We start from the raw sequence: 16,299 nt of genomic DNA on the forward strand, positions 1-16,299 counted from the left end.
CTTTATGCAGATGGGGGAATACACAAATTCATGGTCATTGTTGAAGCACATTTAGGTGGTGACTCCATTTCCCTGGGGAAAGAATTGGGTCAGGGTTTTCTTTTGCATAGTGGTAATTTTCTGGCAAAGGTATGGCTTCACTGCTTATAGCCATATGCAAAAGCCTTCCTCCAGCCACAGGAGTGGTGTGGTGCAATTGACCTGTAAAAGGCACAGAGTCATAACCTGTCCATTCACTCTGTCCACTGGCATAAAGTGACCCACACCACGTGTGGGACTACTGGAGGTACATGTCCTGAAATAGTCTACGTTGGTGGCTTTCACATGTCCATGATTGGGTGTTTACTTGAGCACTTGTACACTGAAGTGTTACTGGCAAAATTGTTTCTCCCACACACTTTTTGCTAATCACAGCCTTGCTGTTGTACTGCATGTATGCTGTCTACTCACCTTCTGCTCCATTCCCTCTAGGCTGCTTATATCGATCACAGTCTGCGCTTGATCCTCCCACGATGGCATCTGCGGCTCTGGTGGTGGTACAGCACCTACTGTGCCAAGGACTCAGTTTGGTTGGCTGAGAACCGCTACCGTACATGTGTCTTTTGGTCCTGCCAGTGCTTCTGGATCTTGACCAGGGTGTCTGGGTTTGGTGCCACTGCATAGACCAAAGTCAGGATGGGGGCCACAGTCTTGTTGAGCTCGTGGTCGAACACCTTTTCATGGCCAGGACCTTTGAGGTGCAGTCCCTTCTTCACTCTGCCCTTCAACTAGCCATCCAGTTTGTCTTCTGTGAACTTCGACCATGGAGTCTGTGTCACGGTCCTGGAGGGTGTCCAGTGATGTCGGGCAAAGAAGAAGGAAAGCTGGTTTGACTGGAGGTGGGTTGCAGGATTTTCCACAGACGGAGGGAATTTGCAGATGTACTTGATATTGAGGGCAGTGACTGAGAATGAGGCGGAGGCGATTTGGGGGTATGCCTGGGAGTTTGGAGGCAGCAGGGGCTGAATATGAGACCTAAGAGCAAGTAGGTGAGCAGGATTGAGGGTGTTGGTGATCAGCAGTCAGTGTTGGCCATGGAGGTTTATGGAGAAGAAGCAGTGAAAGAGGAGAACAGGTGGCAAATGCAGTTAAGGGAGGCACAGGGCAAGGGGATCTGATTTCGTCAAATGGGGGCACAGGAAGAAGATGCAATAAAGGAGGCCCCAGAGGCAAACGGGACATAGGGTGTCAAAGGGGAGGGGGGCACAAAGGGCCTAGGCAGTCAAGAGGTGTACAGGAGGCATAGATGGCCAGATGTAATCAATGGCAACACAGGGGCCTAGCAGGAAGCGAAGAAGTCCTCTCCAATTGAGGATAAGCAGGGGGAAGAGAGGGCAGCATAAATCAAGTGAACACAGGCAATAAGAAAGCAGCAGCACAGGTAGTGGATTGGTGTGTGATGGGGCTGATTAAAAAACATTCCTGTTTAATTCAGTTGATTTATTCTGGGTTTTGGTGTCTGTTACGGTGGTTAGGTAAGGTTGTGTGGGCTCTGAGGTTTATTGCTGTCACTACTAAGAGTCTAGTACATGATTCAACGTGTCTTCCCACTCTGGGCTTTGCTATGATGATACGTGGGCCCAGTGCAGAAGTGACACATAGTGTTTGGTTTACACAGAGTGAATGTGAAGTATATATCTCTCACTTGTATGCCTTACGTGGCTTCCCAAGTTGGAACTAGTGTAACCTAAGGTGTAAAATGACAAAGATCATGCTTAAGTGACTGCTCCATGCAGCCAAACCATAGGTGGTTTAAGGAGCATGGTTCCCCATGCTGAAAAGTGACCTCTTGAATAATGTCAGGTTGTAAATAATATGCAGCAAGAAAAATGTGCCTAGTGAACAAATAGTTCTATGTTTTTGTTTTTAAAGCTTACAAATTCCAATCTTCCAGAAAGCTTACTTTGCTTCAATAATATTATTTTGCACATTTGAGTAGCCTGTTGCTTTTTCTGGGAGATGAATAACACAGGGTTCCCTGCTGACAATATATTTTTTAATATCTACCTAAAATCAGTAATCCAACTTCTCGCAGGACTACATTTCTTCTCTCATGTAGACAGCAGACATCTACATCTGCTTATCAGTTTTCCTCTCTGGGCATCTGTTGGGGTAAAATGTGGACTCAGTGCTGTCAAAAGATATAATTTGAACAGGTGGTCCAAATGTACGTATTGTGAGGGCAGAGATTTTGATTCTACATCATCTTAGGAACTCTCACGCTGCTCAATCATCTCCTCTGGTTCCCTTTGGCCTCACCTACACCTGTGCTACTAAGCAGAGGAAGTAACGAGTGATTTGGGATGGCAATCGAGGTGACGGCTCCCAGATTTGTTCAGCAGTGCCGTTTTTTTCAAACTTTCTCAACTGCTGAAATTGGATCCTTCTATTCCCACAGAGCCATTCCAAGTTTTTGATGGGTTCAAGAGCCAAATCAAAATTGGCCTATTACAATGATTGTTTCAATGGAATACCAGCTCATCAGGACCCAAGTCTGCATAAACCTTGAGAACAATGTATGAGTGAGACTGCTGGAAATCAAGGTCCTCCAGGGGAGGGCTACTTAAGCAATACACCCTTAGACGGGGGGGGGGGCATTACCATGTCAGGTAATGCACCAGGGCCATAGTTACAGCCCTGAGCAAAGCAAGGGCCTTAACAAAGGCCCCGGGGCACTAGCTGATGTGGTAATGCCCCCTGTCTAAGGGCTTATTGCTATTAGTACCCTAGCCCATTAGACCGGGGTACTAATACTGTGTCTTTTTTTGGTTTATGAGATGTTCCATTGTTTCGAAACCCCAAAAATAAATGTGCCTGCCATGAATCGGGAAACAGTCTGTTCTCCCTTTCCATGGCAGCCACATTAAAAAATAGATGATGATTGAAAACAATTAAATAAAAAAATGGCATCCATGGAACGGGAGAAGGGACTGTATATAGTCCCTTCTCCCTTTCCATGGCGACGTGTTGCATATTGGGAGCGGGCGCGCTGGGGACAGAAGGATTCCCGGTAGTGTCTGCTCCAAGAAAGGACCAAAAAGGAAAAAGTAAGTGGGGACGGAAATCTAAGGCAAAGTTGGGTGAAGGAAGGAGGGACAGAGGGAGGGAAGGGGGCACTTACCTTGTTCCCCGGTGGTGGAGATGGAGGATTCCAGCCATGAGGAGGCTCAGAGTCGTGGGATTACTGCATGGTTATGCCCCTGTTCTGAACCTTACCATTGGCTGGGAGGACAAAGCCACGACCCACTGGGTACTAATGTGCATTAAACCTCTTTCAGAGTGTAAGCAGAACATTTAGACTTTACACTCATACAATCCTTGAACTCGTTCAGGGATCTGCAACATTTGGCTCTACAGATGTTTTGGACTATAACTCCCATCAGCCCAGTCATCACAGTCAATGGTGAGGGATAGTGGGAGGTGTAGTCCACAACATCTAGAGAGCTGCAGGTTGCAGACCCCTGCCTCAGAATCGAGCAATGGGGCAGGTACTGCAACGTTTTTTGGACTTGTTCTCTTTTTCTAAAGCTGCCCATGGCACAAGAATGGGCACACATCAGATAATTAATTGCTAGTGTTTGGAGATGCTTATATTGAAGTCACACTCTGTTGAGGAGGGTAGGTAGGAAAATGGGCATTCTGGGTGATTGATTTCCCATGTAGATTCTAATTGTATGCCGCAAACACAGCCCTCACAGTTTAAATATCAGCTTGGTGACAATGCCAAACGTACTCCATTGAGTCATAATGCACAGTGTAGTGGAATTATTACTGAAAAACTAAATATATCATTGTGTTACTGTAAAGGCTCACTGATATATCCATGTAGGGGAGGACAACTTTCGCGTGCTTGTGGATTGTCTCTAAATGTGCGTGCTCGTACGTAATACAGAGTGTTGAACAGACTGTGTAAGGTGTATCACATCTCGATTGTTGACGTAGGCATGTTGCTTAATGAAAAGTGACAGAGATCCCAATCCTCGCAGTGTTTTCTTCTCTCTTCGGGGGAACATCTATGCGGCATGGGGGAATGCACAGCTCTGGATGGACTGCTAGCAAGAAGCTATTGGGCTTTTGGGGTTTGAGTTAATACATGCGAGCAGCAGCGAGACTAGAATCAGGCTTCCAGCCCATTACCTCCACAATCGTGCAGCACTTTGTTGCCAGCAGAATTAAGCTGACAACACAACTGCATTTTTGCTGGCTAAGCCTCGTGGAGAATTGTCCGGACAACACAAAACTGCTACCAATAAACATCAGGCTTATTAGCAAACGTAAAAACATAATTGTGATGATGAATGGGAGGAGACGGTCGTCTGCATGCGAACACTCGCAGAGAATAATTGTGTTGGGGACCCGACTTCCAACATTTAGATGAGGATGGAGAAGATCAAGCCTGAAGTTAAAAGCAGGAGACCCCAGTGGCAATGCAGGAAGGATTCCATGCATATCGACCTATAATCCTGCCACGCACACACACACACATTGCGTAGCTCATATTTACTAAACGATGCACAGGACGTTCTCCATTTGTCTTTGCACTTAATTGCAGATGCAGTTCTAAAGTGGACTATGCACTCCATCATCATCATATATACTACTGTACTCCAACACTGCATGTTGCATGCATCGCTTATAAATTGGTCTTTTTCCGTTTGACACTAGTTCAAAACCCGAGTACTGACAATGGTCATGTTTTAAAGTGCAAATCAATAGTATATCAGTTATGCCGGCAGAACGCGTAATATCCTATGAAAGGGTCATGTGCGCAATTCTTGCAGGCAGGGGACGACTGGCCTATAGGGAACTCTGGAGATTGCCCGCTGGGCCTCTGCACCCTGGGACTCTTTTGTGTGGTATTTTCAAATGTTTCCGGTAGGAAAAGGGTTGGGCTTGCTGAAAATGTGGAATATGGGGCAACTTTGAAAATGATTTTTCCAGGGCCTCATTTATATCCCATCCCCCAAATCCCCCCCCCCCCTCAGCCCCCCTCTGCTTCCACGGGAGGGCTATAGCTCTCTGGCAGTCCTTTTCGAACTCTTGCTTACACAATCCCTTCTGTCACTAGGCTGCCTGTAGAATCATAGCTTGTCTGCAATGTCCCATTGCATCTTGATTTGGTTTTCTAATTGGTTCGTCTGAACATTGGGTTTCTGTTTAGCACAATGTGCAGATCCACAAAGAACACCAAATGTTTGGCTCTGCAGGCTGTGCCTTCTACCCCGTGTCTCCCTCAAAGAAATGCACTTTCCCAGCTCTGCCTCCTCTCACTCTATCGCATAGCCAGCACTGCATCTCTGCACTGTGAAGCACATTTCCTGCTGCAGAGGCAAGCCCCCTCCACACAGGCAAAACAAGGGGTACTGTGGAAATCTAAACTTGCAGTAGGACTGCTCCAGTGGTACACAAATTGCATGCACTGCATGCACTGCATGTTTATAAACTTGATTTCATTTGTGGGGTTTGGAGACATAGCTGTTGCCACGCTTAATCTGTGAATTTTGCATATTAATCTAGTCAAAAAAGCCGATCCTGTGTGCCAGGTGATCCTCTCCTAGAAGCATTCCAGAAGAACGTATAGTATGCTCGTATAAGGGAACACGTAAACATATTGCACTGTTGCAATAGGCCTGCCTGGGGCAGCGAACCCAGCATTCTCCCATTCAGTTTCTCCACTTCCCAGAGATCAGGTGATGCTGCAGCATCAAAAAGACATAACGTAATTCAAAATGTTGGACAAATCGGAGTGCAAATCATTCTCAAACAATGATGCAAACCCTCATTTTACCAGGGTGGCTGGTGCATGTGGGCCTTTCTGCCTTTGCACCTCTTTTGCTGAGGCTCACAGACTGTGCTCTCCATAACATACAGCATGGCTGCCTTGCCTTAAGGACTGGTGCTGTTGCAAGATGGTGTGTTGCCATTGAGCCCTGTTGCATCTTCAAGCCTCCAGCGCACACACGACCTGCTTAACTTACTGCTTTTGTGGTGCACTTCCAAGAGTGCTCTGAGACCAACATTATTTAGAGGATTTAGATGTGACTAGCATTAAGCAGAACAGGTGTGTTGTGGCCTAAATAGATGACAGGACGCTGTAGGGTTTCTAACAGTCTTTATTGACTGACAACAGGGAGAAAGGCTCTAAGGTGGCCTGGTGATTCTGGGCGCTTACTTACAGTTCATTGCGATCAAGTCCTGTGCTTTCCCAGTTGATTCACTGTGGAAAGGTTGTGTTCACCGGTGGCACGCTGTAAACTTCTAGGGCCCCCATGAAGCCTCCTGTGGCTGTGGTGTTACGCCCTAGAAGCTGTGGTGTGAGTTCTGTGGCTCACTGCTTCTTATCCTGTAATCAGGAGCAGCGCTCCTCTGTGACCGCTTCAGCTGGCCGAGCGCCAACTCTGAAGCGGGAACGTTTTCCCGCGGAGCGTGGGCTCGCAAGATCCCGTCTCGCGAGATCTCGCGAGAACACGCTCCCGCGATCATGTGATGTCCCCACACACCTCCTTTGCTGGGGAAAAGGATGGGTGGTCACTCCATGATGAAGTCCGCATATTTCCTGGGTTTCCTTCTCTCTCTCTGGGGCCTGCCAGGATCGGGGTATGGAGCGGGATCGATGAAGTGTCTTTGGGAGGGTGCTGGTGATTCAGGTTCTCTTTGTCCAGCTCTTTGCTGTGATTCCCTGGGTGTTGTTGGGGGAATGGTGCTTGCGAAGTCGTTGTGATGGTGCGGCTCTATGGTATCTCTACTTGGGAGGTGATGGTTCTCGTATGACTCTTGGCAGACTTGATCTCCTCCAGTGTCTCCTTGCGAGTGTACAGTGTCTTCTTTCCTGCGGTACATGGCTACCCTTTCTAGATTCCATCTCCTGCCATCGCTGGTGCAGATGTGGTTTGTCCCTCTCTCCATGACTTCTATGGGACTGCTGTATCTGGAACCAGTGGAGGTGTCCTTGTGGGGAAGTCGTATCTTCACCAGATCCCCTTTGTTGACTTGTGTGTGTCGAGCGGCGCAAATCCCCCTGTGCTTTCATTGCTTCTTTGTTGCGCTGCATGCGGCACGTTATGTCATCCATGTCAACGTCTTCGTCGGCCCTCACTTGCTGGAGCCATGGTGGTACCAGTGAGGATGCTGCCCTTCTCCCCCTCAGCAGATGGAAAGGTGAAACACCTGTGACGGCGTTGGGGGTGAGACGGTGGGCCACTACGGCTTCTTTGACTGTCTTGTATGGGTCTAGGCCCGAGGCATGAGCCAGTTGTAGCGCCCCCTTGATGAAGCGGTTTGCCCGCTCGACTAGGCCATTTGCCTGTGGGTGGTATAGACTTGCTTTTCGCTGTTTGATGTTGTTGAGCTTGAGAAATTTTTCCATTTCTCTGGAGACTAGCTGGACTCCGTTGTCCGTGACGAGTTCTTCGGGCAGGCCCTCCCGCTGGAATATGGCGGTGAGTGTTTCAATGACTGTTCCTGTGGTGATGTCTGAGGTGAAGTCAGCTTCCACCCATTTGGAAAAATAGTCGACCATGACTATCCCGTACCTGTGCTCTGGGGGCATGTTGTCCAGCGGCCCTATGAAATCCAGCCCCAGTTTTCGCCACACCCCTTTGGGGACTTTGGTGGGCAGCATGGGGGCTTTCCTCACGGCTAGGCGCTTGTCGCTGTTTGAGCATTCATGGCACCTATCGACCATCTGCCGTACGTCCTGGTCCATGCCTGGCCACCAGTATGCGTCGCGTATCCTTCGTCTGGTCATGTTGCACCCTAAATGGCCCGAGTGTGCTCTGCACAGTATGATTTTGCGGATTCCGCTGGGTGGGATGATTTGATCACCTCTGAGAATGAGACCGTTCATGGCGGTGATTTCCTCGTTCACCTTCCAGTAGGAACGAAGGCCTTCGGGGATCGCTCTCTCGTTGGGCCATCCATTTCGAACCCAGGTGCTTACGTGCCTTAGGGCGTAGTCCTGCTCGAACTCTTCCTGCCAGTGGCGCTCGCGCATTTCCATGTACTCGACGTTCCTCAAGTCGCCGATGGAAGCAACAACACATTCGTCTTCCAGGAATGTGGTGCCGGGGGCGCTTTGGTTCAGGAGCCTGGACATGCAGTCCGCTTGTGCGTTTTTCCAGCCCGCAATGTGTTGTATCTCATAGGTATACTCTTGGAGCTTTGCGGCGATCCTGGCCAGTCTGGGGGTGGCTGTCTTGGTGCTGCCCGGGCTCAACATGTGAATTAGGGGTTTGTGATCGGTGATCAACTTGAATCTTGTCCCCCATACGTATGATCTGAAATAGTCGACAGCCCAGGCGCATGCCAACATCTCTTTCTCTACCATAGAGTAGTTCTTCTCGGATGAGGATAGTGCCTTGGATGCAAACGCCACAATGTTCTCAGTGTCGCCCTTCTTCTGGGTCAAGGTGGCCCCAAGGCCGTATGCGCTGGCGTCAGTGGTGATGTAGGTGTCCCATTCAGGGTTGTATGGTTTAAGACATGGCGCGTGTAGAATCCTTTTCTTGATTTCGCCGAAAGCCACATCCTGTTCTGGGCCCCAAGAGTACGCTGCCCCCTTCTTCAGGAGCTCCCTCATGGGAGACGTGGTCTCAGAGAACCTGGGGACGAATTTGGCATAGTACTCGGCTAGGCCCAAGAATGACCGTAGTTCCTCTTTGGACATCGGCGCCGGTGCTTCTGTAATGGCCTCCATGAGGTTCTTCTTGGGGCTTACCCCATCACTCGAGATGCAATACCCAAGATATTCTACCTTGTTCACCCCGAAGATACACTTTTCATGGCGTAGGTGAATGCCTTCCTCCTGAAGTCTGCTCAGGACTGACTTGAGTTCCTTGTCATGGGTCTCGTTGTCTTTGGCGTACACCAGGATGTCATCTTGGAAGAATGAGACATTGGTGAGGCCTTTAAGCAGGGAGTTCATCATCCTCTGGAATGCGGATGCTGCGGACGATAACCCGAAAGGCATGCGGGTGTATTGGAAGGTGCCAAAAGGAGTGATGAACGCCGTCAGGGGGCGGGAGGACTTGTGTAGAGGAATCTGCTGATAGGCATCACGCATGTCCAGCTTCGAGAAAATGGCCGCCTCCTTCATCATGAGGACAATCTCATTGATGCTGGGGAGTGAGAAGCTATCCGTGATCACCTCCAAGTTCAGGCTTCTCAGGTCGATGCAGATCCTGAGGTCGTTGCTGGACTTTTTCTTTACTAATACTACCGGACTCAGCCACTCTGAGGATTCTACGGTTTCAATGGTTCTTTCTTCGACCATCTTCCTCAGGTGGGCATCCAAAGCTGGTCTTGCGGTGGCAGGTACTGCCCTTACTTTGTGCTTGACTGGGGTGGCGTTGGGTTTCAGCCGAATCTTGTGGACAAAGTTTTTCACTTTTCCCGGTTTCTCGGAAAACAGGTTTGGAAAGATCTCCTTGTAGTTTTGCGCTGCTCCTGATGAGATCATGAGCACCTGTTCCGGAGTGCTGGGATCTAGTTTCATGCTGAGTTTGTGTTGGTCATCCCACCCCAGCACGGCTGGACCTTTGGGTGAAAAATACACTTTGGTGGTGGTAGACCTCCCTTTAAAATCGATCCGGGCCTTGATGTAGCCCAACAGGTCGACCGTTGCCCCTCCAAACACGGTCGGTTTTTGCCTGTTTGATCTAATCTCCACTTTTTCTTGTCCCATCATCTCCTTGTACGTGTTGATGGGCAGAATGGTGAGGTCGGATCCCGAATCAGCCATGACGCGCGTTTCCATTCCGTCCACTTTAATGGTGCAGTGGGGCTTTTCTCTTCTGGCATGGGGGGCATTGACCATGACAACCATGGGTCTGTCCTGTAGTTCATCATCATCAGTTGAGGTGCAGTCACCGTCAACAGGGGAAACAGTTTTCTCCCGCCACATGCATGCCGGAGCCACGTGGCCAATGCGTCCGCACTTGGAGCACTCCTTATTCCTGGCGGGTCAGTCGCGGTCGTTCGCCATGTGCTTGGAGCTGGCGCAACTGTAACATTTCGGTGCCTCCTTTTTCCTGGGACTTTTGTCTTTGGGGCCGTCGCGGGAATGTTTGTCTCTGCGACCTCTCCATTGTAGCGCCGCCATTTCGGGCACAGGCAGGTGACTTCCCGCCTCCTTGCGTCTGCTGGAGGTTTCTTCCTCCGCCCTGGCAATCTGGATGGCTTTATCGAGGGCGACCTCCTTTTCTTGGATGAGTTTGTCCTGTACTTTCCTAGAGTTGGTGTGGACAACGAGCATGTCGCAGATAACCTGTTCTGCATTTTCTCCAAAGGCGCAAAGAGAAGCGAGTTCCCTCATCCTGGTGATGTAGTCATCCACGGGTTCGCTCCCTTCCTGTTTGCGGGTGTAGAATCTCAGCCTGTGCAGTACAATGTTCTCCTTATTGGTGAATCTCTTCATGATGCGACGAGTCGCTTCCTTGTAAACATCGTCGTCTTCGACGTCATCGTCGGCCGCAGGTATTTCTTTAAGGCCGGCAAAGATGCGCTGACCTTCAACCCCTAACGCATTTAACAGCATCGCCCTCTTCCTAATGGGGGCATATCGCGTGCCGCCCACTGCTTCCAAGTAGGTGGAAAAAAGGGGTTCCCATTGCATCCAAGGAATTGCCGGTGTCCCTGGCAAGGGGAGAAACGCAGGGGGTGGTGTGGCGCCTTGCATGGTGGGTCTGTAGGACTTCTGGTATCCTCGTCGCCAGTTATGTTGTGGCCTAAATAGATGACAGGACGCTGTAGGGTTTCTAACAGTCTTTATTGACTGACAACAGGGAGAAAGGCTCTAAGGTGGCCTGGTGACTCTGGGCGCTTACTTACAGTTCATTGCGATCAAGTCCTGTGCTTTCCCAGTTGCTTTGCCAGTTGATTCACTGTGGAAAGGTTGTGCTCACCGGTGGCACGGTGTAAACTTCTAGGGCCCCCATGAAGCCTCCTGTTACACCCTAGAAGCTGTGGTGTGAGTTCTGTGGCTCACTGCTTCTTATCCTGTAATCAGGAGCAGCGCTCCTCTGTGACCGCTTTAGCTGGCCGAGCGCCAACTCTCAAGCGGGAACGTTTTCCCGCGGAGCGTGGGCTCGCGAGAACACGCTCCCGCGATCATGTGATGTCCCCACAAGGTGTGCTAGGGCTAGGGCCGCCTGGGCACTGCTGCAGAACATGGAGAGTTTACTTACCAACCTGTCAATGTTATTGAAAATAAATGCACAATGGCATCCACACATAAAAAAAGAAAAGTGATATATAAAGGGTGTCTCTTTTCTATTTCTATGGTAGGCCTGGAATGCATGAGGACGTGTAGATGTAGGGCCAAGAAGCTAAGTGATTACATTTTCTTTTTGCAAAAACTGTTGGCAGCTGTAGAAAAGTTCAAAACATGGATGAAAGACCACCGAAAATTGCTCTGCATTCTGAGCCTCCTGATTGGAAGATACAGTTGCTCCACATGCTATATGAACTTAAGATGTGATGGGATGGATCTCTTTGGTAGAGTATGACCCTCATGCGTAGTGAGAATGCAGATACATGTGCAATCGAAAGAAGGAGAGCCTTTTCCTTATTGCATTGTGTGGCCCCATTCGGGGTAGGCCTGGCTACAGAGACTTTTAACTACTCACTCATTTGTTAATCTACACACTCATCTATCCACCCACCATACTCGCCCATCTATTCACTCATCCAGCTACTAATCTGCCCACTTACTAACTCATCGACCAGTCCTGAAACCAGTCCTCTTCAGTAATCAGCCTTTAAACAAGTCAAGGTAGTGTATTTTTTATTTGTATTTACTTGCATTAACATTGATTTACAATTTTTTAGCAATAGCATAAGATTACATCATCATAAAATACTAGTCCTAATAATACATAAATGGGAGAAAAAAAATAAAATCAAGTAGTAATGCACTATAAACCCAATGAGAAGTTTTCACGTTACATCGTCCATAGAGTAGCACTCCTCAAAAGAACTTGCAGTACTGTTGCATTAAAAATAGAGAACCTGCTCTGAGATGTGGGCTACCTTTCCACTAACCATGTACCAGCCCAAATGAATGGCTGCAAAGTCCACTAAGCGTAACAGCCCTGCTGGCAGGTTATTACATTGATCAAGATGCTAATCAAAGTTCTATTTTCACTATCAAACTAGCACAAGGCACTGGCAGGCTTTCTGGGACCATCTCATGCACAGCCCAATGCAGCCAGGTTAGGATTCCTGGTTTACAGACATGCGGATAGGCAAGGGTCGAGAGGATGAGGAATTAACTCCTCATGGGATGTAATTCATCTAGATGTGCACCAAAGGGGACGGACCATTGACAACGTGGTGTGAACGGCTACGGTAAGACTATGTTTCCATCGATCTTAAGGCTGCTGGAGGAAACCTCTGTAGCCCCTACAGGAACAGAGGACGGCAGTATTCAGAATGCAGGCAGCCACCATGGCCTCTTTGATGACCAGTTTTAATCCTAGACTGTGGTATGTGCAACTCTTCAATCTAGCAACAGCATTGAGTCGTTAGCAACACAAGAATCTGCAATCCGCATCCAGCCACGCAGTGGCGGAAAAGGCATACACTCTCACAGTAGTAAGGAACTCACATTCATGTACCATTTTGTTGACAATTCATCATCCACAAGCCGCATTTAAGTATAATCCTTTGTTTGGAGAAATTGTTGTCTTTATGTTAATCAGAAGGACTCAGAGTATTTAGAATTTAAGGCATTTAATTAAAAAAAAAAAATAGATGAGAAAATACCTAGCCTGAAAAATATATTTCTTTATTTGGGTCCATGTTTTGCTCCTGGAACATAACCATAAAAATATGTACATGAGACAGATTTAGGGTTCCCGGCGCTAGGTTCTAGTAAAACCATATGCAATGACCCCACCATAGAAATTGTTTGTTCCTTCTGGCTAGCTGTAGTGCTTTCTTCAGAACGTATTGTTGCAAAAAGAAAGCCAACATCACATATTCGTTTTTGGGGGGTCTGATGTTGACCTGAGCTAGCGGTGCACATGGTCAGTTGCGGAGAGGTTTGGTTTCTTCATGGTAAACATGTAATTTAGTTTTGAGCCACCATCTTCCTCGTGTTGCCTGCTTCAGATTCCTGCAAAAGCTCAAGAATTTGAATATTTGTTCTTCTTTAGTTGGATTGTAGGTTATCCGTTTAGTCGGTTATCTGTTGGAGGAATTTGACCTGAATCATTAGATATTCTGCCTGTGAATTCATTATACGTTCTAATTCCAAGTCCTCCAATTCATCCATATGGATGAGGATCCATATGAAAAATCCATCCTGGTATCCTTTATCTCCTGTTTAATGGCCATGATGACATGTGCAGTTTTTTGGAGTAGAGCAGTTAGGGTTAGGTCAAAGCATTCTATCTCGTTTCACTAATCATACATGCCTTTGGGGTTTTTGCACTGTTTCTCATTCCACCCCATAGTAACAAAATATATGGATGATTGATATAGCTGTTAAAATGGGTCTTTTTATAGACTTACTAGGGCTGTGGCCAGAAGGTACAGTGCTTTGCCGTTGACATCTAGTCCAATGAAGCAGAATGCCAAATGCACCTTGCACTGCAGAGTGGAGGGTCTCTTCTGGAAATGCATGGACAGGGGCCATTGTGCAAAGCACCAGTTATTTCCCTTCTCATTCCTACTTTGTCATCAAAGAGCCCAAAGGCGCAACAGTTCACCCAAAGCAGGCTTCAGAGGTGGAAAGAGGTGAGAGAAGTCACCTCAACAAATGATGGCACAGCAGGATTGTTTGTTACTCCACCTACATAAACAACATTCTTTCCTAATGACATCATCACGTTTGGTATGTGAGGACGTCACCGCTAGCTTCATGCAATTTTGCCATCAATAGCAAGTTACAGCAAACACACTGGTTTGTCTATTTGAGATCAGCTTTACCATTAATCAGTCGACTCTGGAAAGAAACCTTGAACTTTTTTCCAGAATAACTTATTCAGGATATCAGATAGTTTCTTATGAGAGTTGGGCTTACTATTATACATTGGTTGTTTTAATTGTTCAGAGTCACACTACTAACATTTGGCAATATTGACTAAGGTAAATTCCTTTTACGATCATTTTTATTCCTTATTATGTTTACCCTGCATAAATCCATTTTGAGATATTTTTTGTCAAAATATTTGACTGAGTTTATTTTTCAAATCCTGGACTGTTATTCCGTTTTATTGATTTATTTTTTGAATATCAACAGGTATTTTTTCATTCTCAGCTTTTTTGAAAGATAAAGGAATTTTCATAATTTCCACGAACCTTACTATGTTTCTACTGATTAAGTATGTATTCAAAATCTATTATTTAACATGCATATTATATCATTTGATGATTGTTTCTCCTTACAGTTGAGCCTTTCTTTAGATTATGTACACCCTGTATGTCAGAGGGGGTCCATGCCACCTGCACCCGTCTGACTATTTTGTGTAAACATACAGTACACCATTATCCAAGTTCAGGTGTGCATATGAACACTATTGTTACACCTTCCAAAGGCAACCCATTTTGCTAACATTGAGTGGATTTATACCTGGAGAGATTTCTTAGAGAAGTCCTTAGTGATCCCCCCATGTACAACCCAGTTTTTGGTCACACAGGCTCACCATTCTCTAGCACCCTTCCTGAAACCATGTCAAATGGAAAGGTCAATTGTAGCATGTTATTGAACTATAGGGATTGTGATTTAATTCTTTGGAGGGTTGGAGAGAAGAGGGAACATCAATTCCAAGGATCCAGACTAGAAATGCATCCAAATTGAATGTGCAACCTTCAAGAGTTAACGTTACTGCTGCTAAGAAACATTTGTGTGACCTTAATCTGGGTTTTTCTATGCTTTTTCTTGCCACACTCTTCATTGTCCACAAGAATAAAACACATATGTTCACCACAACAGAGGAAGCCCAAGCATCGTGGATGGTTTACCTCATCTACTTCTGGAGCGGGGGACCAGGAACACAGTCTCGTTCAGAGTTCTTGAATGAGTTTAACCCTGATATGTTCCTATCTTCATGAGCTAGTGTGCACATCACCAGGGATCATAAGAATTAATTTCTGATTTAAACATGTAACCAATCACTCAATATTACAACTTGTAGATATACTGCTTGACTGTTTGGCCTGGTTGGTGTGATTGCTATGGCGGTAAATTCCGCTGGTTCCTCCCAGCATTGGCCATGACATTTACTTGTGCTTTTATTGGGAACTGGAGAGGGGAATTTAGGGTTTTTCTCCATCTGTTCAGGGTGGGAGAGGGGGACATTTTCAATGGTTGGGATACTCAAATGTTAAAATAATTGTTGCAGAGGGGTTGGATAGCAGGGAAAGACTCGAACTCGGATTACAACAACTGTATTCATATGGTTGTCTAGCTGACTGTTTTCACTGATAGTGGACTGTGAGGAAATTCTTCTTTGAAATGATTGAATTGGAATACCCGCGATCTCAATGATCCAACTAAGGCTAGAAAGGTTCTGCAGTACGTGGAGAGTCACGGTGTCTCCATTGTGATGCTTCAGGAAGGACATATTAAACGGCTCCAGAATGGAGTGCTTACAAAACTGGGGCAGGACCGCATACTGCACATCTTATTCATCAGATCCCTTGGAGGTTTTCATATTGGCGCTTCGATCTCTTGGGTTTCTCCTTGAAATGCATGATGTTTATATAGGCAGATGACATGTCATCATCTCTGGGTCTCTAAGTGGCAAAAACTGACACTTGCTAACATCCATCCTCCAGATATTAACACTCTTGAGATTTGTACTATACTTGCTGATAAATGTAATACATACTTGTATACAGACATCATTTGGACAGGTATTTAAATACAAGCCTAGACCATGGTTGGATTTATTGGATACCTTGGTAAGATCACACAAAGCATCAACAAAATAAATAATTCAGGTGATGTCTCACTTGGAGATTGTTGATGCATGGGGTCTTATTAATCCCCCATTGAGTGTTCTTATTCCTCCTAATATTCATCACTGCGTTATGTGCATTCAAGGATAGATATGTTCTTAGTAACTGTTCTCGTTGCTTGAGTGGATTGTGCCATGCTCCCCTGTGCATACTCGGATCACACTCCAGTTCCTCTAGACCTTCAAGATGCAGTGTTGGGTAACACACATTCCTCTTGAACATTTAAATCAGACTTGAGTTTAGTATTGTTTTCCAAAGTGAAATCAAATCACATATGATCCTATTTTTAAACAAATT

Source organism: Ambystoma mexicanum, chromosome 4p (assembly GCF_040938575.1).
Source record: "Ambystoma mexicanum isolate Mex_15411 chromosome 4p, UKY_AmexF1_1, whole genome shotgun sequence".
NCBI lineage: Eukaryota > Metazoa > Chordata > Amphibia > Caudata > Ambystomatidae > Ambystoma > Ambystoma mexicanum.